Source organism: Manis javanica, chromosome 9 (genome assembly GCF_040802235.1).
Source record: "Manis javanica isolate MJ-LG chromosome 9, MJ_LKY, whole genome shotgun sequence".
NCBI classification, from domain to species: domain Eukaryota; kingdom Metazoa; phylum Chordata; class Mammalia; order Pholidota; family Manidae; genus Manis; species Manis javanica.
In genome coordinates, this window is record NC_133164.1 from 108,676,371 (window position 1) to 108,703,430 (window position 27,060).

At 39.8% G+C, this 27,060-nt stretch overlaps 1 long non-coding RNA gene across 1 annotated transcript; it reads left to right on the forward strand.

Moving 5' to 3' along the window:
• The first annotated feature begins 443 nt into the window (after window positions 1–443).
• LOC118971822 (uncharacterized) lies at window positions 444–26,641 on the forward strand. The gene is made up of 3 exons (XR_005060495.2): window positions 444–673; window positions 908–1,018; window positions 26,312–26,641. It is a non-coding gene; the product is annotated as an uncharacterized lncRNA (long non-coding RNA).
• Window positions 26,642–27,060: the final 419 nt, after the last annotated feature.

A 27,060-nucleotide genomic window follows, 5' to 3' on the forward strand; every position in this document is an offset into this window, starting at 1 on the left:
TTTCTCACTCTGATGTGAAAAATCCCAAAGCTCTCCTGTCCCCCGTCTTTCTCTGCCACCCACCAGGCCTTATGTCAGTCCGGAGTCCCAAACAACATCATTAAAAGGGAGGAAAAAAAAAATCCCGTCCGGATTGGCTGGCTCCCTGGTCTGGGCTGGTTCAGGCAGCTCTTGGCTTCAACACCCTGTCTTCCAAACACAATCTGTTTTCAGGATTCCTGGGCAATTTCAGGTCCAAGAGACGGTTTGGTCTTGACTTCCCCCAACTCAGTCTCCTCTCTGTGCCCCTCCACTGAGGCGTAGCAGACCCATTGCCCAGGCTCAGTTTTTGGCTTATTCAGTGACTAAGCCATGTTCTTGGCTCTAGAAGAACTTCCTGCCCTCCTGGCTTGGTGGTGTTTTCTTTCTTTCATAGCTTTGCTCAGCCAGTGGGCCAAGCATGACTCCATTCTACTCTACCCCAGAGGATTTGGGAAATGGAAAACTACAGAAGATGCTGAGTGGCCACATTTAAAGAAGACAGCACTCTGAATAGAATGAGAAAGACAGAAAGAAGCTTCAGAATGTGGATCAAAACCGTACCTCTTAGTCCCTGTGAGAGCACCAGATCTGTCTGATGTGGATCCTCCGGCTGGCGAAGTGCCAGAAAGTGCTGAAAAGTACATGCAAAAAGGTTTTTGAAGCACTCTCAGAAATATTTCTCTCAATAAGTATTGCTCCATTTTGTGTGTGTGTGTGTGTGTGTGTGTGTGTGTGTGTGTGTGTGTGTGTTTATCCTGGGTGAAGAACTTAGAGCTGACTCTATAGCTCTAAAAAGCAATTCACTTCCTTTTCAGTGTTTTTGGATGTAGTTTTAACATCATCTTGGTAAACCTAAGAATGTCATTTCTGTTCTTCTGTAACACAGGGATGGCCACGGAGGATGAGAGCCCTACCGTCCCCACCCTAACTGGCCCTGGGATGCTGTTCCTTCTTCGCTTGGCCTCCTGGAACACTGCCAACTTGGGCAGTTCTCAAGGTAAGAGTAATTATTTTGAATCTAAAAAACTTGTTTTCCTTGCAAGTCAGGTCTCTTTTTTCCCCCGCTCTCATAATTTTTAAGACAATAGCTGTGTGAAGAATGATTGAAGTTTCCAAAAGTCAGTCCTTCAGACAAAGAGAGATTTCCAGTATCATCATTCTGGATTCCAAGAATGATGTAATAGTAGTGTTCTAAGTAACATAGTAAATAAAATAATGAATATAATTTTATAAATACTAACTCCTGATTGGTTATTATGCCTGTTATTTTTCATCATTATTAATTGCTTATAATTATTATCAATTACTTAAATTAGTTCACTCACTCTTCTCCACACTCCTTTGAAGTAGGTATTCTTTGATCTCCATTTAATAGATCAAGTAGCTAGAGCTCAAGAGGATCGAGACATGTTTTGAGTTGTGTGGCTGCTGAGTGGTGGTTCTTTGATTCAATGCAGTTCAGCTGGACCTCAACTGCCCTGGTCTTAACCACATTGCACAGAAGCCTAGATTAAAAACATGACCTTTATTTTTAAAACACATTTAGAAGTAAAAATATATAAATGTCTGTTTTTAATATTTTTATTAAAATTAAAAACTTTTTTGAAAAAAGTTAAAGATTAATCATAAGAGAAAGAACCAGCAGCTTTTTTTAAATCTGACTCTCAATAGTGATTTAAAAATAATTAGAAACCTAAGTATGACTTATCAGAACTCTAGTCCAGAGAGAGAATTAGTTTTAATTTCCCTGTGTAGCAACTCTGACTGGTGGAGTGAGAGTGATGGAGTGCTATGGTGAGAAAGGTTCTGAAGCCATCGCTAGTTGGTAGAAAAAACACACATTAGAAATACCTGCTATGATCTTATTTGGATAATGATTTGAACAGTCTATTTTAAAAAATGACGAGACATCAGGGAAATTTGAACACTGAATATTTGATGACATTAAGGCATTGTTAATGTTTTAGATACAGTAATAGTGTCATGAATATGTTTTTCTGATTGTTTCTTTCAGAAATACATTTCAAATATTGACAGATGAAATGCTACCATGTCAGTTATTTGCTTAAAAGTGATTAGGGGTTTGGGGGGGTGAGTTGTGTGGGGGTAGATACAGTGCTGGAAAAGGAAGTGGGTGGAGGCATAGAGAAGACCGATTGGCCCTAAATTGAGGAATCATTTAAGTATTCTCTCTTGCAAATGCTTGAATTTTTCCAAAATATAAAATTTATTTTTTAACAAGCTGTATCAAAAATGTTTTTAAGGGAAAACAAAAGAAGTCTGTGGTGAATGAAATAAAGTTGGCTGGTGGTGAAAATGGGGAGGTGGTGTTTTGCTTCATACTAAGAGCTAGCTCTATGCTAATTTCGTCATAGTATTTTATATATGAGGAAACAGGCTCAAAGCAGAAACTGACTTGCTCAGAGTCACATTGCTAGACAATAGAAGGTTCAGTTAGTGTCCAAGTCTCTAAGCCTAACAGCCTGTCCACTACACCTTCCCATACTCCATAGGTGTAGTAGCTCAAAGTCAAAGCAAAAAACATAGTGCATTATCTTTATGCTCCTCTGGGTCCAAAGTGTCCTAAAGGAGTGTGTGAGCAATTCAGAATTAACTAACCAGAGAGGACTTTTGAAAGGATCATTAACCATGTTTTTGTAAATTAGTTTTATGTTGAGATAACTATGGATTTACATACAATTGTAGGAAACAATATAGTGAGATCCCATGTACTTTTACTTAGTTTTCCTTCAGGGTACGCATTGTATAACTCTAGTAGGCAGCCACAACTAGGAATTTAGCATCGATAAAATCCAATCTTGTTTGAATTTCCCTAGTTTTATATGTACTAATGTGTGATGTATATTTAGTTCTGTGCTATTTCATGATATGTGATTCCTGTAATCACCACCATAGTCAAGATACACAACAGTTCCATCACCACAAAGATTCTTACAAAGAGGTGTTACAATATATTACTACCACTGAGCAAGAAATGCAAAACCGAAGAAATGATTGCCAACCCATAAATACTTTATTTTCTGCCTGGATAGGGACTTGAGCAATGAAGAGAATTAGGCTAACTGAAAATGGAACCTAAATAAAACAAGATGAAAATAAATTGGTCCTGGTACATAAATGGCAAAGGAGCCCATTTTTAAATGTCAAAAATACTTTTAAGAGACTGTTTTATAAACCTGTGTATAATAATAAACTCCAAGTTTCACAAATATTTGAATAAAAAAATTTTTTTCCTCTTTAGCAAATGATTTAACTTCTCTCAGATGGAGTCTTTTTATAATCTGCAAAATGTAGATAATTATACCTATTTATGGAGCAACTTGTGAGAATGATATAAAATAACTAAGAAAGCACTCAAAAATGGCAAAGTACTATTACTACTAAAGGTATTGTGATGACTTCTATGAAGAGAACAGAAATAACGAATAAGTAGGCTGACATCAGTAATTTATTTTTTAAGAGAATGGTCTAGGATATATCATACAGCTGATACTAGTTTATCCACTCTGCTATGCATCCTATGCCTGCAGATCTATAAAATGGTCACTGGTGCTCTTTATGATAATACGGGGAAGCTGAATAATTCTGAAACATTTTGTTATCTCAGTTTTCAAATTTGGGGGCATAGAAAGGATCTTCATCCATTTTATAAATGAATATATTGACACCCAGAAATATAAAGTGACTTTTCAATATGTGATTGCTATTTTACTCTATTCCAACTCATTGACATAATCTTTCAGGATATAGTGATTGTGAGTTTTCACTTTAATATTTGATTACCTGGATTCATCAAGAAATTGGTGTACTCCTGAGGTGGGAGCGCGGCAAAGTTTGGAAGGATTGAGATAATGAACCAAAAGCTCTGAGGTCAGAACAGGCCCTGGAACTAGACAGAAATGGTCTCATAAGTACCTAAAGGTTAACCCATCAAATTCCTTTGGTATATCTGTATTTCTATGTTTCTATTAACTATTTAAGCTCTCTTTGGCTGATATTACATGTCTTTACTAGCTCTCAAGGAAGTGTGCCAAGTCAGGCACAGTCCTTGTGCACGAAGGTCCACTTTTTGGACAATTCATTAACCGTAAGGATTATTCTTATTCCTACCATGGAATGGGGTTTCAGGCTTTTAAAAAAGCATTGTGAAACCCCCTCTCCCCAGATACATCCCCCATCTCCAAACAGAAGCCATCCTGGAAGGAGCAGATCTTAGTGAAACTTTTGGAAGCAGTGGCCTTGCCTGATAGGCTCTATTTAAACACTGCTTCTAGTATTAAATGCCAAATCCTCAGCTCTATGCACTGCTTCATTAGTTATTAATGAGGCAACATATTTGTTCAAAATTTATGATTGTTGATTTGCTCCCATCACTGTATGAAATATTAACATAGCATTTGTACTTGCAACCATTTGCAGACATTAGATTGTGTATTTGCATATTCATGAACACTCATAAATGTTTAAGGAGACAGCGCAGAAAGCATGGGAGCTGTCAGACAGCCAGTAAAAAGGCATATTTACAGCGTTAATAAGTATTTGAGTTTATAGGCCAAAACGATGAGTAACAAATTAAGTGAATTTCTGGTTTGCCTATTGCAGTGAACTAGGGGTTTTGCCATTTTTTAAAGCTTTGTAAATTTAAAATTCATTTCATAGATACTGAGTAAATGCTTATTGTTTAGTCACAAACTGTATGGCCTTGGCGTAAAGAAATTTCTAAGAATGTCAGGCTTTTAGAGATTTCATTTTTACTCTTGCTGACACATAGTTTTTCTGCCTTGGGCTTTTCTCCTATGAATGATTGTGGGAAGGCAAGTGTGTAATATACTGAGGCAAGATTGTTTGCCATATTAGTCCATTGAGGAACCTGGACAAATGATATATCCTGATGTTATATATCATATATATCCAAAAACCTTGACTCATTGTGTCAACCTATAAAACTTGGACCTGGAGAACAAAAGGTTAAAGCATGGGGCATTAATGGACAGGGGGAGTGATAGGAATAAAGCATCCAGTTAACAAATGCCTGACTTACAAATAATCCATATATACAAATTGCCACTAACATCCCACCAAACCTCATTCCTTACATGGTGAAAAATCTGGAACTTTTGAAAAGTTTTATGGGTAATTAATGGGGAAAATATTAAATTAGATCCCTACCTCACACCATATACAAAAATCAATTCCAGATATATTAAAATAACTGACAATGAAAGGAATAGCTATAAACTTTTTATTATGTAAAACCAATACAGGAAAATATCCTCATGACCTCAGTGCAGGAAAAAATAATTAACTCATTTTATGAACACTGTCACTAACTGGGCCATACCATTGCTAAATGTCTCAAATATCACCTCTAGGTAAATAGATATGTGAGGTAGCCCACCATATGCTTGTGCCAGCAGGAGAAGTGGGTCATGGATTAGCATGTGGGTCATAGTTGACTTCTGTTGTGATGACCTGATTGTTCTATTGATCACTGCTTGCTCTGCTAGCATCTGCTCCTGAAATCTGCAACTGGTAGATTTGTGGTCTGTTCCTTCTTAGCTCAACAGGATCTGGTGTTGTTCTTGGGTGAACCAGTCAACATTTGCTCATCCTGTTTATTTCTGACATCTGAAAGTGATTTTGATTTGATATGTAGCCTGGATAACCTCCTCAGCAACAGGATCACTTCATCACCACTGCAATAATAACCAGTAATCTCACAATCTTCCAATCTCTGGAAGCACCATTACCTCTCCTTCTGTGAGCAAATTGGAACTTCTAGATATTTTCAAAGATAACTAAGTAGGTGAGAAGACCTGGTTCCGGGGCACTAATTTCATCCTGTCCCCCTCGTAATCATGCCAAAGCAGCAATTTTATTCTGATTCATAGGTGGTATAGAGAAGGTAGGGCATGACTCCATGAAATGGTCTCCTTTCAGAATATCAAATAAGAAACAGGGGAAAACTCCAATATGTTTGTACTGATCTCTTCTCTGTTATCTCTTTGTCTCCCTTCCTTTCCCCACAATCACCTTGGACTAAGAGGGATGGTCTTTAACCTTGCTGTAGAGCAGTAACCTCCCTTGTATCATATACTCTCCAGAAACACATTTACTCTGCTCCTGTCTCTGGGGCCATGATAGAAAAGGTACAGTGAAAAACATGGGAATAAAATCTAAACTCTTAGCACAACAGCGTTTGATGAGTCAGAGACAATACACACACACATCTGTACACATACACAAAAAATTCACACATACATGCATTTTAACTTCTGCTAATCAGAAATTCATTTATTAATTGAACATATATTTGTGGTGACTCCCATATAGGTACAGTGGTATACAACGCAGAGAAAGCTCTTCCTAAGATGAAGTTATATTTTCTATTTCAGTGAAAGAAATAATAAGCTTAATTAAATAAATACTTAATATACCAGTTATTATAAAATTCTAAGGAAAAATGAAGCAGGATAATAGCACAGAGATGGATAGATTGATGGAAAGGATGCTTTATTGGATATGGTAACCAAGGAAGTCCTCTCTGAAAGATGACTTTTGAACAAGAACCAGAAGAAAGAGAAGGAATAAGCCATGTGGACATGTGGCGAAAGAAAATTTGTGACAGAGGAAATAGCAATTCAAAGGCCCTGAGGCAAAAGCATGATGGGAACGTTTAAGGATTAAGGAGACCACTGTTACAAGAACGGAGATTGACAGGGGGCTGTGGTAAGAGAGACGGTGGCAGAACAAATCGTTAACTTAGATCACAAATTTGGATTTTATTATGCATGATTTAAGAAACCATTGGAAACTTTCTAACAAAAGGGTGATATGGTAAGTTAGATTTTAAAGAATCCCTCTGGCTGCTATGCTGGGAATGGACAGTAGGAGGCAAGTGTGAAAGCTGAGACTAGGTAGGAGGCTACTGCAGTATTCCAGGTGAGGCTGTCTCAGACCAAGGAACTAGCTTCCGGGGTAGGGAGAAGTTGGGCATTCTGAAGATATTTTGAGAATAGAGCACGTGGGATTTGGATATGGAGTGTAAAAAAGTCAAAGTGATTCCAAGTTCTGGGACCTCAGCAAGTTGAATAATGCTGATACGTGGAAGACTGTGGGAGAAGCAGTGTGGAGGCCGGGATCAGAGTTCGTGTGGGAGTTGTTTGGGATGCATATCTCAGTCAAAGAAAAATGTTAAATAGGTGGCTGGGTATAATAGTCTGGAGTTCAGAGGGTGAGTCAAGGATGGAGCTGCACATATGAGTGTCATTGGCATAGAGATGACATTTAAAACCGTTGTACTGGATGAGGTCACTTAGAGTGGGATGTTAGGCAGAAGAGAAAATAGGCATAAGAATGCATCCTTCAAACATCCTAATATTTACAGGTGTTGGATCTGAGAAGAATCTAGAAAAAAGAGCCTAAGCAGTCATTGGAGCAAGCAGAAAATGGAAAGAATGTTGAAGTAAATGTTTCAAGGAAGAGAAGTTGTGTCAAATGCAGCTGGTCAGTAGAGTGGGTGGAGGGAGAATTGGCCATTGGCCTGGGATGTGGGAGCCATTGGTGCCCTGTGAGGTAGGTGTCTGTGGGCCTCAGCCTGATGGTTCATCAGAGATAGGGGAGGAGCAGAAAATCTTTGCAAGCAAGTGAATTTTGATATGGACATCTTTAAGCCTTTACTCTATGGCCTAGTCATCTGGGTCCCTTTGGAGACCAGAACGAAATGGAGAAAACACCTCCTCTCTCTCCATGGAAAGAGCCCTCCCTGAGTGCTCTAGCCCAGGAAATCCCAGTCCCTCAGGTTCCTACAGGAGCAAGAAATGAGTGCTGTCCATGCTGCTGAGTGCTACTAACATGCTTAACAAGTGAAACTCAGCTTTGTTCAGTCAGTGCCTCCATTACATGTGTCCCCAGCTCCATCCTCCAACCACTCCAGCCCTCTGCTGACATTCCAGAAGTGCAGTCCAAGTTACAGTGGGCAGCCTGCCTGTGGGAGGGATGAGCAGAGGGAGACTATAGCCTATTGATGCAGTTTGGTGGAAAGTGAAGACTGAGGGGACTTGTTAAGGGGCATAATTAATAAAGCTCTTATTTATCTAACCCCACATTTCCAGGAGCTCCACAGACCTTAAAGACATTAGCTCATTCCTTCTCCTCACCATGAAATAGGGGTCCATTTCCTTGGGCTTATTTTATTTATGAAGAAAATAATGTGAGAAACCAAGGATCCATAGCAGTCTCAGGATTATTTAGCATCACTCGAGCACCCTCTGTAGCTGAGAAGCTCGCCAGCGAGGAGGAGGTACCTAGAGTGCATGACAGAATGGGGGAGACAAGACAAGAGTGCTTAACCATGCAACCTAATTGCAAATATATAAATGTGATACTGACTGAGCTTTGCATGTAAGGGTCAGTACTGGGTCATGTGAGAACTTAGTTCCTGACTGTACATTCTGATTCCACCCAGGACACTTGATTTAATTTCTCCTTGCCTCAGTTTCTTCTGCTGAAAAATGGAGACTGTAATAGAACCACCTAGGATTGAATAACATCATGCATATAAAGAACTTAGAATAGAGCCTGGCACAGAGTTCTCATTAGCACTCATTAATGGCATTTGTTTAAATTGTTTTATACTATCATTATTATTATCATTATTTAAGGAGAATGAAAGATTAAATAAATAACAGTGGTTTTGACTCATTCTAGTGAGGGGGAGAGTAAATATTCTACCAGTCTGTTTCTACTTACACAGATGGTAGTTTGAGAAGGGAGGAGCCCTATCTAGGAATTTGGTAACACCAGACAAAACTGTTGTATTAAGTTGGGTAATTCTGGCCGTTCTAAGAGGTAAAGCCCAAAATTTCAGTGGCTTGACACACGAGAAGATGATTTCTTGATCACGTAATAGCACTGGCAGCTGAACAGGTTGGGAGACCCCCACAGAGTTCAAAGCGTCAGACTGATGCCACTTGCAACATGTGGCTTTCAAGGTCACCTGGGTGTAATTTCCATTCCAGAAAGGGAAAAAAGCATAGAGGAACATGAATGGGGGAAGAGGGTTAATATGATCCAAACCTAGAAATCAAACACATTTTTGCTTTCATTCCATAGGGCAGAACTCAGTCAAAACCAAACTTCCCAACCAAGGGGCAATGTTAAACAGGCAGTTGGATAGTAAGTGTCTAGAATCCAGAGAATAGGTCCAGGCTAGAGCTGCAAATGTAAGTGAAACCCTGAAATGGGACACTGGAAAATATAAACCCTGGGTGGGCAACCACTTCTCAGTGTCGAGTCTATGCCATGGAGGCAGAAGGACAACTGTTCAGTGAACAGCTGGGTGTCTCTACTTGAAATCCACCTCATAGACTGCTCATCCTGTGTGTACCTAAGGGTGTAGGTCAGAAAAATTCTATAACAGGATACAACAAATAGGCCTTGAACCTGACAGAGGTTGGGGTTGGAATCAAAGTTGGTTTGCAAAGCAAAGTCATAGGGAAGCAGATTCTTCCACCAACTGAGAAGGAAGGAAGCCGGTGAGACCGGAGCAGAGAGAAGGTGGGGAGAAGGGGCGATAACTCAGGAGCAGGGCAGATAGGGGGTCTAAGGAAAGTAGTGGCCACTGAGAAAGCCCACATGGAGGAGAAGGCCCGGGGACAGGAGCATGTGACTCTCGGTGATTCCCTGCTCTGGTTATCTGGGAGTCCCCCTCGGTCCTCCCGAGGGCAGATCTAGGCTTTGAGTGACCTCAGGCCCATACAATTTGGGAGGCCCTCTTTAAGAAAAAGAACACAAAACTGCAAATGCAAAATCCAGTTACGAAAGTATTTATTTAGATCAAGAAAAAGAATCACAGCAAATTACACATTTTTAAAAGTGACAAATACCACAGGCATCAGATGTTATGAAATCCAGACAAATGACACAGTATTTTAATTAATTGCCTGAATCACTTCTATAATAGTTTTTTTTTTTATTATATCTTTTGGCTGCATCTGCTTCCATTGCCTTTTCTTCTAACAAGGGTTTTGCAATACCATGTCTCATCGAGAGAATTAAAAGAATTAAATCTTTCCACTAGGTTAGTTGATTAAAAGTGCATTTTTTATTGCTGATAATTTTTTAAGTGTTTCTTTCAGGTTCACAATTTGTTACTGACAAAGTCATGTAAATTTTTAGGAATTTTGTCAAATTTAGGAAGACTTTCCCCAAGTTGCTCATCGGCACTGTTGTAGACATACTTAGGCTCTGTAGGACTGTTACATACCTGCTGCACACGGACCAGCTTCTGGCTTCATACTCTTTACTGTTCCTCCTTTGTCACCCAAATAAATGCATTTCACTATAAAAACCTATAACCCGCCCCTCCCCACAGCGAGCGGTAAGAGGATCATGGGAGACAGTCCCACAGTGAGACCTCCAACTATCACTCAACTAAACCCAGAAGTGCAGTGAACCACCTGCATTAAATTCCTCTAAACCCAAACCAAGTTCCCCGCCTAAACCCCCACTTCGTTGAACCCGGAAGTGCTCCCAGGCACATCAGTACCCCCTAATTCAAGGGGAAGTATGCTTGAGTGGAAAGGGTCAGCAGTCTTAAGCAACTACCATTAAGATAGCTTATATTTGAATATTTTAAATAATCCAAACATTCATTTTATTTCATTCAAAGACTATGACTGTGTGAGTACAATGCGAGGGTTAAACGAGGCCTGTGCGAGGAAGGGTTGCTGACGCCTTGTCTTATTGACCCCGTGGTGCATCCTCCCCTCGGGGATTCCCTCCCCAGGCCCTCAGGCGGAGGGGCATTCAGCACCTGGCCCTACGTGACCCTCAGTGCGTCAGCATCCTGGCGCCGCTGAGATGTGTTACCAGAAACTGGGTGGCTCAAGAGGACAGAAATTTGTTCTCTTATGGTTCTGGAGGCTCAGTCTGAAACCAGGGCATCAGTAAGGTCGTGTGCCCTCTGAAGCTCTAGGGAAAAACCCTTGCCTGCCTCTAGCCGTCATCCTGGTTCCTTGGCTTATAGCCCATCACTCTAGTCCTGCCCTCGGCCTTAGCGTCTCCTTCTCTGTGTTTCTGGGTGTCCCACCCTGAGCCAGTATGCTCTCATCTTGACGCTTACCTTAATTACATCTGCAAAGACCCTGTGTCCAAATACGATCATGTTTTCCTGGTTGAAGCCTATCTGATGAAACTACCAGTGCTAAAAGAGGAATGAGAGAAATTTTTCATCATTGTCAATTAGTATATTAGTTACATCAATAAACAATGTAAATCAGTATATTACTTTATACTAACAGATGTAGTATTTATGGTATAACTGTAGCTGTATCAATATTTATATCTTTGAAGAAAAAAAGGGAGAAGCAAGATGAAAGTCCAATACAGAAATAATTTCTGACTTACGTTTGGAGAACTCAATAATTCCTAATAGTGATTTCACGATGGTTAACAATTGTACTCTATGAGGAAAGCCCGTGGCTGTCACAAGGTCTTTCACGGGGACTCTGCAGGTCCATCAAGCGCCAGCAGCCTCCTCCTGGAGCATGACCACAAGGCTAGGTGCTGCCGCTGGAGTGGGTCAGAGTTCCTCTGAGATCAAAGCTCAGGGCTTACAAGTCTCAGTCCTTCTCTTAGGGTATCAGTGAAATATGCCAGGATTTGAGAGATATTGCCTCTCATTGACTCTTTTGTGTCACATCCCTTTGTCTGGCTGTTACCATCAATTGAGTGGTGAACCCAGTGAATACAGGTTTGCAGGGTTTAACCTCACAAGACCGTGTGGAAGGCCTGGCCTGTCATCAGTGCCCTTGGTGTCCCTGCTGCGGCCCCAGTAGGGCCTTCTCAGAGCCTTCCTTTCCTCCTTTTCAGGGCTTCTGTCGGCTGCCATGGCCTTGAGATTTCCCAGTTGGGAGGGACGATCTCATCAATGTTTTACTGTTAATTTGATTTGTTGCCCCCTTCCCCAGAACTATGTACCTGCTCTCTCAGTCTCCAGCAGGAAAAGGAGGTCTAGAAGGAAAACTTTAAAAAAGGAAAAAGAGGTCTAAAAGGAAAATTCCAAGTACTGGTACCTGGGTAGGAGATGTATTTTGCAACAAGGAGTTCCCATTATCCCTGGAGTCACCTTTCACAGGGAACAGCCCAGCCTCTTCCCAACCTGAGATGCCAATAATGTCAGCATGTAGAGGACACGGCGGGGTACGGCGGGGTGTAGACACTGATATCCCAGACCATGATGCATCACTCCGGACACCAGGAGGCGTCTGAGCCATGAGCTATCCTCCCTCGCTCCTTTAGTACTACTCCCTCTTGCAAACAAAAGCTTTTTACGTGGTGTATAATCTGTAAGGCATAAATTGGACTCATAAATGGATATTTATTTTTATGTAAATCTTGGCAAACTGAGGCAGCTACTTTACAGAGGTGATTAAAATTTAAAAGGCATCATTGTGAGTAGAAGATAATAAAGGGTTGTTATTTACAATGGCCATATTTACAATAAAATGCTAAATTTATTTTAATAAATAATAATTTTATATTTATGGAAGGCATTTATAGACAAGACAATAAAAACTTCCACTTCTGCTTACTCAGTTTTTCTGTATGGCATATAAATCAAATCCTTCACTCAATACTGTATTCATACTTTGAGCTTGCTGTGTTTAATCAGAGTAGTCAAGTATATTGTTTCTTAAATCTGTTCTCTTTATAATAAACAACTTTATTGATTTGGTTCAAGCTCAGCTCCAAATATAGCAGAATAATGCTAATGGTCCAAGAAAGACAGAGAAATGAGAGAGCATTTTATCAGCATGTCTCAATGTCATAGGTAAAAGCCATGGTGGTTACTAATTTCTTTGTATACTAACCACTTACAAAGTCCTTAAATAGGAGGCTTAATAACAGAGTCCAAGTCACCATTGTTTTCTTCAGGCTCCCCAAAAAAGCAAACTTTTTTTTTAAGCAAGTATTTTTACTTGATTATTTTTAATAACTTTAACTGATGACAAAGGGAAAGTTTTCTTGTGAGTGTGTGTGGCAGGGGAATTGTATGTTTTGGAAGTTTTCCAAAGTTCTGCCTCATTCTATCACAGAAAAAGGCCTCTCCTAGTTTTAACCCAAAAGGTAATATTGTCAAAGTAGGTTTAATGGGTTAAAAATAAGTCTCACTAAGTTGAAACAATGAGAAATTCAACATATGCTGAGACACTATGCCTGGCAGTTTATTATGTGCTAGGCTCTGCATTAGGTGCTACGGTTAGAGCACATTGTCACAGGGGTGGCCTATGCCTAGGAGACAGCTCTGGGCACATGCATACCAAAAGGCATCCACTGAAGTGACGAACAGGTAATGTCCAAAATTTGTCTGTAAACATAATGAATGTGTGGGAGTAATCAAGACACCAAGGAGCAAATTCTTTCTCATGGGAAGTGGATACAAGCAGTGGAAAGCTGATGCACCTGACCAGAACTCTTGCTTTAAGAATTTGTGATTATCACCACCACCCCCAACTGGACCATAAAGTGAACTCTGACAACTGCAAGAGAATCTCATGGACCCTTAGGGATGAACCTAGGATGCTTGACTCTTGCCTCAGACTCTCTTAATCGTCAAAATGTCACAATCTATGAAATGTGACAGCCAAATATGACATGTTACAACTAAATAATGAAGTCATTACCTCAATTTATCTGTGTGCATGACTGAACAATGACTCTAAACCTTAGATCTATCCTCATTTCCAATAAATACTACAAACACGTTTTTGATATAGAAACAAAAACCAGGTTTTCTTTTGATATGGCACCATGGATCTCAAGTGTATTAAACCATGGCCCCCAAGGACTCAAATCTCCCAGCGGTTGTGCCCACATTACTCTAGGCTTGGCCAGTGGGATATTAGCAGACACAGTGCATACAGGAGATTAATAAGTGCTGCCCACTGGGGCTTGTTCTTGTGGAATCCAGCTGCTGTGTGAGCAAGTCCAGACTAGCCATGTGGAGAGAGAGAAGGAGAGAAACCTTCAAACATCCCCACCAAGGTCCCAGACATAAGAGTGGAGCTATCCAGAGTTATCCCAACTCCAGATGTCTTTTGAGTGCAACCATATAAGGGATCCTATGTGAGATCAGCAGAAGAACCACCTAGCTGAGCCCCCGCCATCCTACAGCATCACGAAGAAGGTTATTTTTTTGAGTCACCATGTTTAGTCTGTTAAACAACTGATACCTCCAATATTGAGGGACTTTGAATAAATGTTAGAAGAAGGAGGGGAAGGAGGGACAGAAGATGGAAAAGGAAGATGAGAAGGAGGAGAAAAAGGAAATAAGAGGAGGAAAATTTTCTTCTATACATCTAAAGGTTAAAACTAAGTAAGCAAGTTAACAAGACTTGATGAGAGTTTTTCAAGATCTTAACCATTTTCCTTGGTTTATATATAACTTAAAAATTCATTATGTTGTCACTGTCCAGTATATGTCTTCACAGATAGCAGATTCCCAAATCAGCCTCCCAGTGGAAAATTCACCCATGCAGATGATCAACTGTGAAAATCTGTGTGCAGCCTTGTGAAAAAGCATCAAATTTAGAATCCATGGCAAGGCTTTTGGACACGACTATTCCATCTCAAGGCCCATATTAGCTGAAAATTGCTCTGGAGAAGTTAATAAGCTGACATCTGCAATGAATTTGCAGCAACCACTGTTATCTAACACCTGCCCCTCCAATTAAGAATGCCGACCTTTTTGAAGTTTTAAGGAATAGTTTTTTAAATATGTTTCTCTTCAGTTATTTTATAATCGATCTTTACATCGTCCTTGGACATTCAACCCTAAATCACATAGTACACTTGCTCAATTTAACCACACTGAGATGAACTAAGTAGTCAAGGAAGGGTTGTCAGAAATAGCTACAGAGAAAGGACGGTGGGGGGTAACATAGTGGAGGCAGAAAAAGCAGACATCTGAGAGTTGTAGTCCTCTTTGCTTGGCTGTAGTTCACTCCACAGTTTTTCTTCTTAACGAACTAAGAATGCTTCATGCCTGCATTTCTCAGAGGGTTCTGGGAGTTTGAAGAGGCCAGGTTTTCCTACCTGCAGCTTGAAGATTAAAGGCTTAGGGACTTCTTGAGAGACTGCTTTTCCCCAGTTACTGATAGACTGAGGACGGGAAGTACTGACTGCTCTGAATGGGTAAAAACAGGCCCAGTTTGGAGTCATCCTTCCCTGTGGGTGGTAGCTGCCCACCATGGCATGGTGGGATATTTATGGTAAATTAACCTCTGGTGATTGGGAAGAATTTGAAAGAAAAGGAGTGTGAGTTGTGAATTCTCAGGTCTAGTTGGGGAAAGATAGATTTAGAAAAATATTCATTAGAAGAACTGCTTTCAAATAAAATCGAAACCAAACACCTCAGTAAATGTCCATTTTGAACATGTGGCTTTCTAACTGTATTTTCTAACTATATTTTCATAAGTTGTATCACTTTTTTACTGCTCCTATAACAAATTGTTATCTGGCTCCTCCTGAGTCCCTTTTGTAAGTATCCTTGTGATTACATTGGGACTGTACGCATAATCCAGGATAATCTTCCCATCTAAAGACCCTTAGTCACATCTGCCAAGTCCCTCTGCCATGTAAGATAACATTTACAGGTTTCAGGACTAGCACATGGCATTTGGTGGGGCGGGGAGTGGATGGGCATTATTCAGCCTATCACCCAAGAAGTCCTCTCTTTTTCAGCCATTGCTGTTCCTATATCTTTCTGATTAAATAATTCTACTTTCCTGCCTCATAAATGAAGTACTGTGCTGGAAAACATGGAGTAATTTTGCTGTCCAAGGATTCTCAGTGCCCAAGATCACTACTGTGAACAGTGAATTTTCACTGTGGAGAATTAAAGATGCAAATGGTGCCAGGCTGTGCTCTGACCAGGAGGCGGGGAGCTTCGAGTGTCGGGTTCTAATGGCCAGGGCTCTGTTAGAAGAGAGTGGCCTATGGCGGGGAGTTGCCCAGGGCTGCCCTCCAGTGGGAGGGAAGACTCGGGGCCTGGAAAGCAGGTCGGCTTGCCTGGAAGGAGCATCACAATGGGGAGATCTGCTCTTGTCAAGTATTTCCCCAGTTTCACCAAAACACTTCATAAGATGGACTGCACCAAGGATAACACAGCGTGTTAGGCAGGCCTTTAAAAATCGTGGGCTCCAGGTCCCTCGCTCTGCTGCTGAGATACCCAGTCCTGGAGAAGTGAGGAGACTTACTCTGGCTCTTGGCAGAATAGTGGCAGAGCCAAGATCCAAACACAGCTCTGCGCCTTACAGTCCCATGATTTTTACGTTCAGCCATGGCACCTTATATGTAAAAGATTACATTTCACTCAGCCCAGACCTAGGGACTCAGGGTTCTTACATTTTTGCCATCAATTTAGGAAAGAGGAAAGTTTCAAGCCTCCCACACCATTTCGTTTAGATGTAGCAGCCCCAGGTTTGGTTGGTGTCCCTTGACTTCAGATTTGGAAGGTGGGTACCTCCACTGTTCCCTTTTTCGTGCCTCCATAGCTCTTTGAGTTCTCTCAAAGAGACACCTGCCTGTTGAATTCTGGGAACTCGAGGGTTCCAGCTGGTAGACCTGCTTGGCTCCATTTGATCAATTCTTTCCAGACATGAAGTTTCACACAGTAACGGTATTAATTATCAGGGTTCCGGGCCTTTCCTATGGCATCTTCACCAAATTTCCGTGGCTAAAACCCTGCAGGTTGTCAATGTCCAGCTCTTCAATCATGAGTGAGGATCGTCCTGTGGGGAGAGGAGGGAACTGTGGTCAGTGTTCAAGTCACTAGAGCACTCATTTCCTCTGCCCTGGAGCACCCAGCGTACTTGTATTCAGAAAACTGTCTCTCTGCGATCTAATCTATGTATCTATTCACCAGACACCTTTTGTACCACATGGTTTAATCCCAGAAGCTCCTGCGGTGAGAATGCTTTCTGAGGGCTTTGTTGAGACTGGGAGAGGGGGTGTCAATGCCGCCAAGGAAAATGATCCCAGGTCAAAGACCATTAAAGAACCCTGTCCCCCCCTCCTGAACTCCATATGCATTCTGAGCGTGGCATTGTCCATGCCAAGCTGAGGGCCGTGGCCCTGGTCTTCTTCATACAGTAGAGAAGACTGGGACCCCAGAAAACAGAGACAGTAGAGAAAGATGTTAACTCTGAAGTTCACCATCCCAGCTCTGAGTCAGAGCTGCCGCGAAGGCTGTGCAGGGCTGTGAAAAGCAGCAGGTGTTTATGGAAGCAAAGAGGCAAAAGCATGTTGTTAGAAAAATTGTCCCCAAGCCCTGAATTGGCCTTTTATCACTGTCACTCTGGCTTATAAACCCCTGTAACGTGTGGCTTTCAAGAAGGGGGAGCTAAGTTCAGTGCCCGATGCCCTGCCAAGAACTATATAATGCATAGAATAAAAAAGACGAAATGTCTCTCCAGACGCGTTGCTTTTCCTCCCCACCCAACTCCCTTCCCTGGGGAAGAATCATAAACACAGACAGCAGAATGACGCTCCTTTATTATTTCGCCGAGCTCTTTCTCTGCAGATGACCTATAGAAGTGATTTAACATAGACCTGCTGGAGTTCCCGCACTTGGCTCCGAAGCCGAGACTGGCTGATTTCTTTGGGGTGTTATAACTATGACCTGCTCCATTAAGTAGCAAACAAAGTCCAGCTGGATATATCAAGCTCAGCTGGACTCTTTTGCTTTCACACAACCTGCTTGATTAGGAGAATCGCTGTGTCCTTGTCACATAGAGCCTCGTGCGGTCGGCAAAGATTGGGCTGCCATTGATTTCTGCATAATATGGATTCACACTGCCTTTCCGCAGCAGCGTGGCTTTCACACCCCACAATAACCTAGCAAGGATTGGTTTTTCTCTTTCCAGACTTCTGCTTCAGACTTAGGCCGGGGTTTAGTTCTAAAAATTAGTCACTCCTGGAGGTAATGTGTGGCTTATTACCTAGCACTTTACGGTGCATTAATTGCAGCTTGATTTAGACATTTCCCATTTGGTGACTTAGCTGCAATCATACAAACATGTCATGCTCTAAGTCAATATCGTGGGAGCAGAAAGGGAGCCAAACAATTGCAAGTGCCTCGTTCCTCTCAGGGGAAGGACCAGGGCAATTGTTCCTGTAACATGATGCTATTTGTTTATCGGGAAGTGGTATTTATCTGGCTCCTTTTCTTAGAGTTGTTATTCATCCTGGACCTGTCTTCAGTAGCCTCACCCTTTATTTCTAGGCCTATTTCCCTGTTTAAAATAAAATCATGAAGCTTGAAAATCAGGGCAGCAGAGTACAGGGGTTTATCAAATATTCCAAGACATTGTGCATACTATGCAAACCACAGGGACCACATATGGGATGTGGTGGCCAAATCTTACCTGTATTCAATCGTTATTTTAATTTATGGTAATGCTTTTTAAATCATGGAGGAAGCATAATTCAGAGGCATGCCATCACATTCATTTAAGCTCTGTGTATGTAGTGATTATAGTATATATAGTGATAATTGTATAATAGCATAAACATTCAACAATGGGGAGGTAATAAATAAATTAAGGCTCATTCATACTGTGGAATAATATTCAATCATTAAAAATTATGTAGACCTATATTTGATTAGATGTTTCAATATTCCTTAGTGAATGTTATAAAACAAATGTATAATATAATACAACTTTCTTAAAAATTGAATAAAGCACTCTAAATGTGAATATATGTGTGCATTTTCTGGGAATATATAATATCATTGAAAACACTGGTAGAGATCTATGTTCCAATATGTATTAGATGTTATCCCTGAGTGGAGAAACTGACTCTTAGTAGATGGAGCTATATGAAATTACCAAGAACCTACCATTTTGCTCTACAAAACAACATTTTCATATGGTTCAATCTAATTTTTTCCCATTGTAATTTTGCTGTTTAAAAAATATTGTTCATTTTTGTTATGCTTATAATAAGGAAAGTTTTGCCATTCTTGCTTAGTTCTCTGAACTTACATTATGGTGGCACTTACCACCTTGTATTGCAGTTGTGCGTTTATTCTCTTCTCTCTCTACCCACCTACAATTCACCTACCAATAAACTGAGGAATCTAAGTTAGCTTTTATTCCTGCACCCTCAGTGCTCAGCACAGTGCCTGACTCGAGTAGACATCAGAAACATTTTGTTTAAGGAATCACAAATGCCTTTTGATGGAGAAACTAAGAAGTTGCCTTAAATTGACTGGAGACTGTCACGCATACACACTTGCACATTATGATGCCATTGGGCAGGAATTCATTTGGAATTGTTTACCTGAAGGGTGCACAGAACTGTCCCGATCTAGTTGTACTCACTGAATCCTCTTTTGAGGGAGGCCGTGCCAACACTGCACATAGGATTTTGTTGTTGTATTGTGTAGAGTTTTTTTTTTTTTTTGCATTTTAGTTTTTTTTTTTTTTAATCTCCTAACAGTATTTAGGCCACAGTGCTAATAAAGTCATCAAAACCACAGATGGATGAATCTTGCCTCCTCTTTCCTTCCCTTATCCATATTTTGGAGAGCCTAAATAAAAAGAAAGCAAATACCAAAAATAGAGAAAGAAAGAGAGACAGAGAAACAGAAAAGGAGGAAGGGAAGGAACAAAAAAACAGTTAGAGTCAAGGTGATTCTCTGTAATTGGATAATGAAACCCCACTGGCAAGGATTCCCCTGCATTGATGTGTCGCACATGATCTACCAAAGACTGTCAGGTATCTTCCTACCTCCTGACATCTTTCTGGAAGAGGCAGTTGACAAGCTGGATTTAGAAGGCCCAAAGTGATTAAACTTACTGGTAATGGATAGCATGAATAAAACGGAAATTAGCCAATGGAGAGCAAATCTAGGAAGTGAACTAGCTAAACCGTATGAGAGGTACTGAGCAGGGACCAGTGAGAAAATAAGGTGAAGTTGTGTGGGAAAATAAATAGCTGGCCTCAAAGCCCATAGTGTAGACTGTGAGCTTGAGTCAGAGTTTTAAAAAGAATAGAATAATGATATCAAAGACTACTTCTTTAGAGGTATTTGGAATTGACTATATATGGGGAAATCATCAACACATCAAGAAAAAGTGGAACATGACAGCAGGATTCCAGACAGGTTATGAGTAAGGAGGTCAGTGGGGAAACGGCAATTAATTCCAAAGAGAAAAGAACAGATATTTAACTACTTCTCCTGAATCTTAAGGAAAATTTATATTGCAAAAGAATATGGAAACATCACTGTTTCAAAACTTAGAGCACATTAAACAAATAGTTCAACCAGTTTTCTCTCAAAAATAATAGTTCTTATTGTTTGGTGTTTGCCAGGAAGACACAGGCATCTTGCAGGAAATGATGGATTAATGCCCCACATGCGTCAACCCCTCCCTTAAACACACTGAAATGAAGCCCGGCCTACAGGTGTGCTAATGCATCCGTGCCATTTCTCTTTGCCAAATGTAAATCCCCCCTCAGAGCTTCGCCTGACTTCACCAAGAGGAGTCATCTTGGTTGTGAGTTCTGTCCATTCATGTTAGGTTCTAACTGACAGCCGCAGGGTCCATGGGACCAGTAAACCCTTGCTCCGTCTCACGTTTGGAGTGAACAAGTCCAGAAATAATAGGAAGCAACATAAAAACCTGAGGTGAAAGAATAACTGGGGAATTTAATAAAGAAGCAATGGCATGTTCAATTTAAGAATGAAATTGCTTTACCAGAACAAAATGCAATAAGATGTGAAGCCCAGTCTTTCCAGTGCCACCCCAGGCCCAGTTTCCTTAGATATGAAGAAACCTACCTCTACTCTGAGCTGGAGTTAAAAAAGAGTCCTATTCATTAAAAGCAAAACAAAATAAACCAAAACATAAACAGCTACCTGTTATGAGACTCCAAATCATTTGCTGTTAAAATACCTTTAAAAGGAGGGTTTCTTCAAAGCCCTTTTCTATGGTAAACTTTATTAAATTTAGTTTTCACATTACACCCCTGAATGCTGTTCATTGAGCCTATATTCCAACCATTCTTTTTAGATTCTCTGGTTTACAGCTAAGTCAATATTTTCTTGAAGTGAAAATATAATTTGAGTTCTCCAGAGGTCAAAGTATTTTGATGAAAAATACCCATTGTAATTGCAACCCACTCGTTGGATGCCAAAATCAATGGCAGCAACTTTTCTCTAGGGAGGACTCCATCTAGCATGGAGTTGCCCTGTGTCTTATTCCTTTTCATGAATGAAGGGCCATGTTTAGGGCCAGCTGCTATGCAAGGAGTAATAATATTTTTACATTAAGCCTTTATAGTATCCTAAACTCTTCATGCCCATGCTCTTACTTATTCATTTAATTCTGTGAGCTCCTTGAAGATAGGATGCATGTTTACACTCTTTCATGTCACCATAGCAGGGCACAGTGTCTGGTAAGCATTCAGTGAATATTTGCTGACTCAGTGGAGTAACTATAATAGTGAGGATACTAAAATCTAGAGAAAGTAAAGAATGCATCCAAGACCTTATATTATAATAATATAACAGAACCAAGAATAGTCCAGATCTCCTGATTACAAATCTTAGTCTTTTCTTACCAGAACATGCTGCCCCAAGATTTGCCACCCTACAGATTTTGCTGGCTAAGATGAGATACTAAGATTCACTTTCAATTCTATAGAAATGAGTAATATGGTGAACTGTAATCAGTCTTTTGAAGGATGTGAGGCAATATTAATGAGCAAGGTAAAAACAGGCAATCTCCACTTGCCCATTTAATTATGGGTTTATGTGATTTAAGAGTTGGGGTGATTGATTAATAAGATGAGCTACTTCCACAGCCTTTGAGAAACATTTTCCTTTAAGAGATTATGGCTATAGTATGACTGGGCTCCTGACTTATCCTGTGTGGGCCAGTCTGAAGCTTGGATCTCTGGGACACCACTTCCCAGCTTTCCTGGTGTAATAAACTCATATTGTTTGGATTTCATGAAGCTCAACTCCATTGCTAAATATGGGACACAGTCATTTTAGTTTGAAGTATTTCAGAACATTCTCAATAGCTATAAAATATTCCCAACTTGGTTAACAAAGAAAAAAAGTGTTAGACTCTAGGTTAGGGTTTCTTAAAGTGCAGTGGTTGGACCAACACTATTACATGGGAACTTCTTAAAAATACAGATTCTGTGGCCGCACCCAGACATACTGAATCAGAGAGTGGGAAGGGGAGCCCAGCAATCTGTGTTTCAGTAAGCCCTCTGGGTGATGCTGACATCAGACCACTCAAGTTTGACAGCCACCATCTTGCAATATAGACTACAATTTTCTGGCTCCTCGGCCAGAAAAACAAAATTAAATGAGAAAAATAAAAACATCTTCCCTAGGAAAGCAACACAACCTGAGTGGAGAATGAGTGAAAGGGAGAAAGGGAAGTAATTTTGTTCTCAGAATTACCAAGTGCCCCCAAGAGGTTGAATTCTAGGGCTTACATTTCTAGGAAAATATTCCTTTGGGGTCCTAACAAAATGTCTTCTTAAAGCATCTTTTGGAGATTCACCATCCTGGATATGGTATAGTACTGATAACATCTTGCACGCCAGATCTGTATTACTAATGTCAGGTGAATATTTTTTGTTTTACAAAACTTGTCCCTGTTAAAATTTAAAACAACCATTTTTAAACATCTACCATTTGATTCTGAGTCACTTGGCAAGAATGATGCTTTTGGAAATAGCTATAAGTTGATGGTGCTTAGTTACTGGATTAACTTCTGATGGGAAAATTACAAATGTAAATAAATTAGAACACACCACTTTACTATTCAGGAGAAATTCTTTACATTCAAACAGTAACTTTATAATGTCAAAATAACCAGTAGGTATTAATCAGTATCTGAGCTATGTAAATATTTGCTTGTTTCCATAGTGATTGGCAAGCCCAGATACAAGGGAAAAAATCCACACATGTTATCACTTCCTAATAATATGATCATAAAAACACGACTCAGACCAGACTGAGAGGAGAATAAACACCATTAATTAAAAGATTTATAAAATAGAGGAGGAGGTGACAAGTGAAGTATTGAGTGCAAAAATGCACAAAGGAGGTAAAATATACCTTTTTTTTAATTCTGAGAGAAACTTGAGCAACCCTTAATTATCTTCCAAAATGCTATTTAGAGTTTTCCAAAAATAAAACATCTGACAACTGCTCAAAGCACACCGCACCCCCACCCACAAAACATACACTTTTAAAGTGGATATACAGCCATGGCTGTGAAGTGTGTTTGAAAAAAAGTGAGACTGTTGGCATTTCACTTGCAATCAACTGAGAAGTTCTTTACTAAAGAAGTGAGAAGCTTAAAGCTGTTTCCCCAAGCTTTAGGGGAGTATGGCATATTACGGAGGAGGAGCATTTGGTCAAAGAGTAAATTAGTAGTGTGGTTCACACATTGAACAAGAAATCTACACAGGAACCACAGTTGTCTTAAATAATCAGTCCCGTTAACGGGACTTTGGTTATGAAATTTCTTCACAAAGCAGCCACCAGTGCAAAGGCTGTTTTTAGAAACACTTTGTTCTTCTGATATCTGCTAGGATAATGCTGCACCTTTTTTCCCCCCTGAATGATTTCTAAAAATAAAAACAAACACAAAAAGCACACACACACCCTGAAGTAGCTGGAGAAGAAATGAGCATGCCACAGAAGGTTATTTCAATATGTGCTTAGGTAAATAGACACTAAGGGGGAAATGCAGACACAAGATCCTGAATAGAGACAAATCCACACTGAAGACTATTCTGAATGATGCTTTTCTGAGCACAGGGTGAGGCCAAATTTAAAGCATATAGTAGGACAGAAATTGAAGGAATTACACAATGATTGGAGACTATCTCATGCTAGATATATACAAATTAATGAAATATTTAAATGTCATTAAAATAAACTACATACAATTTATAAAAGGAAACTTCCATTATGGGGGTAGTGAAGAATCCCTGGAAAACCACAGTACCCAGATCACTGACAGATTTGACTCTCTAACTCAATAAAAATTTTTTATATGGAGAACTTGATAAGCAAAGTTAAGATTGCAGCAGATTGGAAAAATGTATATGCAAATACTACAATAGACAAATATTTTCTGTAATATATAAAGAATTCCTGTAAACCAACAAGGAAAATGAAGCAATAGGGAAAAAGACAAAAGAATGCACAGAAAAAAAGACAAATCTAATCAATATGAAAATATCATTTCGCTAGCATTTAGTGACTTTATAATTAGAAGAATATACTGTTTCTACCCATCTGATTGATAAAAGCTTTAAACATTAAAAAATTCATTGTTGCCAGACATGAGCACTCATTTATTGTTAATGCAAGTGGATAGCATTTTTCAGGGGATTTTTGCATCACCTCTCATAGTTTAAAATGTGTTTGGCTTTTGACCCAGCAATTCAACTTCTAAAAATCTATACTATAGAAATATGACATACTCGCTCAAAGATTCATGTACAAAGATGTAAACTGTGGTATTTTTGTGATGATGGAAAATTTGAGACAATCTGAATTCCCATCAAGAGTGGAATGGCTAAAGAAATTATGCTTTATGTAGAATATTAGACTATCTGGAACCATTTTTAAGATATATTAACTAAATAAAGAAAAGCAAACTATTAACAGGAATTATTCCATAAGAGGAGAGAGCAAGATTAAGGATGATTAAGGATTGGAGGGAGCAAATAAGTGGGGAGTTTTGATTTTTACTTTACTTAATTTGTTATCAATTTTTAAAAAATTTAAGCTGCAATACAATATGCATAACAAAAATGTCCCTTTTTAACCATTTTCAGGTGTACACTCACTGGCGTTAAATAGATTCACATTGTGCAGCCATCACTGCCACCCATCTCCGTAACTTTTTTCATCTTCCCAAATTGAAACTCTGTACCCATTAAATGTGAACTCCCCATTTTCCTCTCACCTAGCCCTTACTTTCTATGTCTGTGAATTTGACTGGTCTTGGTACCTTGACAAAGGTCGGGAAACACTATCCCCAAAATATTGCATGTTGGCATATTGAATATTATCAGTTGAAGGCACCTGAGAAGAAGCAGGTCACAGACCCTCATGAGAGGAGCCTCCTCACCTCTGAAGACAGAGGAATCTGAATGAGCAGGCCCTGCTGTCCCCCCAGGTCACTGCATGTAGCTCATACCTGGCACATTGTCCTATCATGGTTTTCCATTGCACACAAGTTTGCATCAAACCTGGCATAAAAACACTCAAGTTTAATGGCTTCTTTGGGTCCCCATTTCCTTGTGAAGACTCCCGTGTCACACAAAACTTAAATTAAATGATTTTGTATGCTTTTCTCCTGTTAAAATCTGGCTTTTGTTATGGGGCTCCTGGCTGAGAACTTAGAAGGGTAGAAGAAAATGATATTTTTCCCCCCCTACAACCTTGTAAGAGGAATCATAACATATATGACCTTTTGTAACTGGCTTATTTTACTCAGCATAGTGTCTTCAAGTTTTATCCATGTTTAGCATGTGTCAAAATTCCCTTTTTTTTAAAGGCTAAATAATACTCCACTGTATGTATTCTGCAATCATTTTAAACAATAAACATGATTGCTTCTATAATATATAACAAAGTAAAAATAAACTTAAAAGTGTGCCTCCAAGAGTACATTTATGCAAATCCTTGTGTCAAAATACTTTTTGACAACACCAATAACAAATTTCAAGGAAATTACATTTTGATTGAATATGTATTTCTGCAGTCTGAAAACCTTTACTTGCTTGTTTTGACTTTCCTGAGGTCGGAAAGAACTGTAGAGCTTGGTGGAGCTTGAGGATCAAGGAATAAAAGAAAGAAGAGAGAGAAAGAGGAATGGAGGGAGGGAGGAGAGAAGGAATATCTTCTATTGAATGTTTAGTATATGCCAGTCACTGTTCTAAGAACCTTGCATTTTAAAATTCATTCAATTCTCAGTTATCCTGTGTGGTAGATGTTCTTATCGCCCTCACTTAACCAGGGTTCTCTGCCTTTCCCCAGGTGATACAGCTGTTAACACTTGAACATCTGCCCCCCAGCTACAGAATCTACGTCCCAATGCTACTGATTCCGCTGCTTAGGAAGATACCACATCAGTTTACTATAGGAGAAGGCTTAGGAGGTGGAGTTTCCAGAAGGTTTTTATTAATTTTATGCTCCCTGTCAATTCAGTTGTAGACACTCATCAATGAAATGACCAGCTGGGGGGAAGATACCCACAGAGAGAACTCTGACCAGCCTGGAGGGGAAAACCATGTAGAAGTGAATATGGTCAAAGTCAAAATCGTTATGATCATAAGGCTGCGATATCTGTTTCTTCTCCACTTTTAAAGCATTTGTGGACCAACAAGCAAAGGTACATTGAAGTCAAAAACTGCCTTTTCTTCCCAGAGATACACATTCCAGCAACATCTAGAAAAGGAGATTGAATTAACCAGTAATTTACTCATTTGCTTCAAATTAATTTTCATGTCTTGTTATTGTACATGTGAACTGCACATAAATAGGAGTAATAAATATGTGTATCCAAACAATGAGGTTGCTTATGATCAGATACTTTCTCCACAAAAAGTTAAACACCACAGAGTATTTGGGAAACCCATTGGAGATGAAAAAAAAGGGGGGAGAAATAGTTGGATAAATGGACTGAGAAATACTGACAAAACAAAAACATCTCTTGTAACTCATTCTACACCATAGGTTTCCCATGAATGCCGTCTTGGAGCTTATAGCAAAGCAGGAAAGACAGACGTTACACAGCCTGATACATAAATCCAGATGATTGAAATGTGTGACAGATTCTAGAAAAGAAAATGCAGTGTGTAATGAGAGGAAATGGGACTGGATTTAGCCTGGAGGTTCTCGGGACACCCCCAGAAAGTGACATTTGGACCCCGACTTGAAGGATGAGTAGATACAGA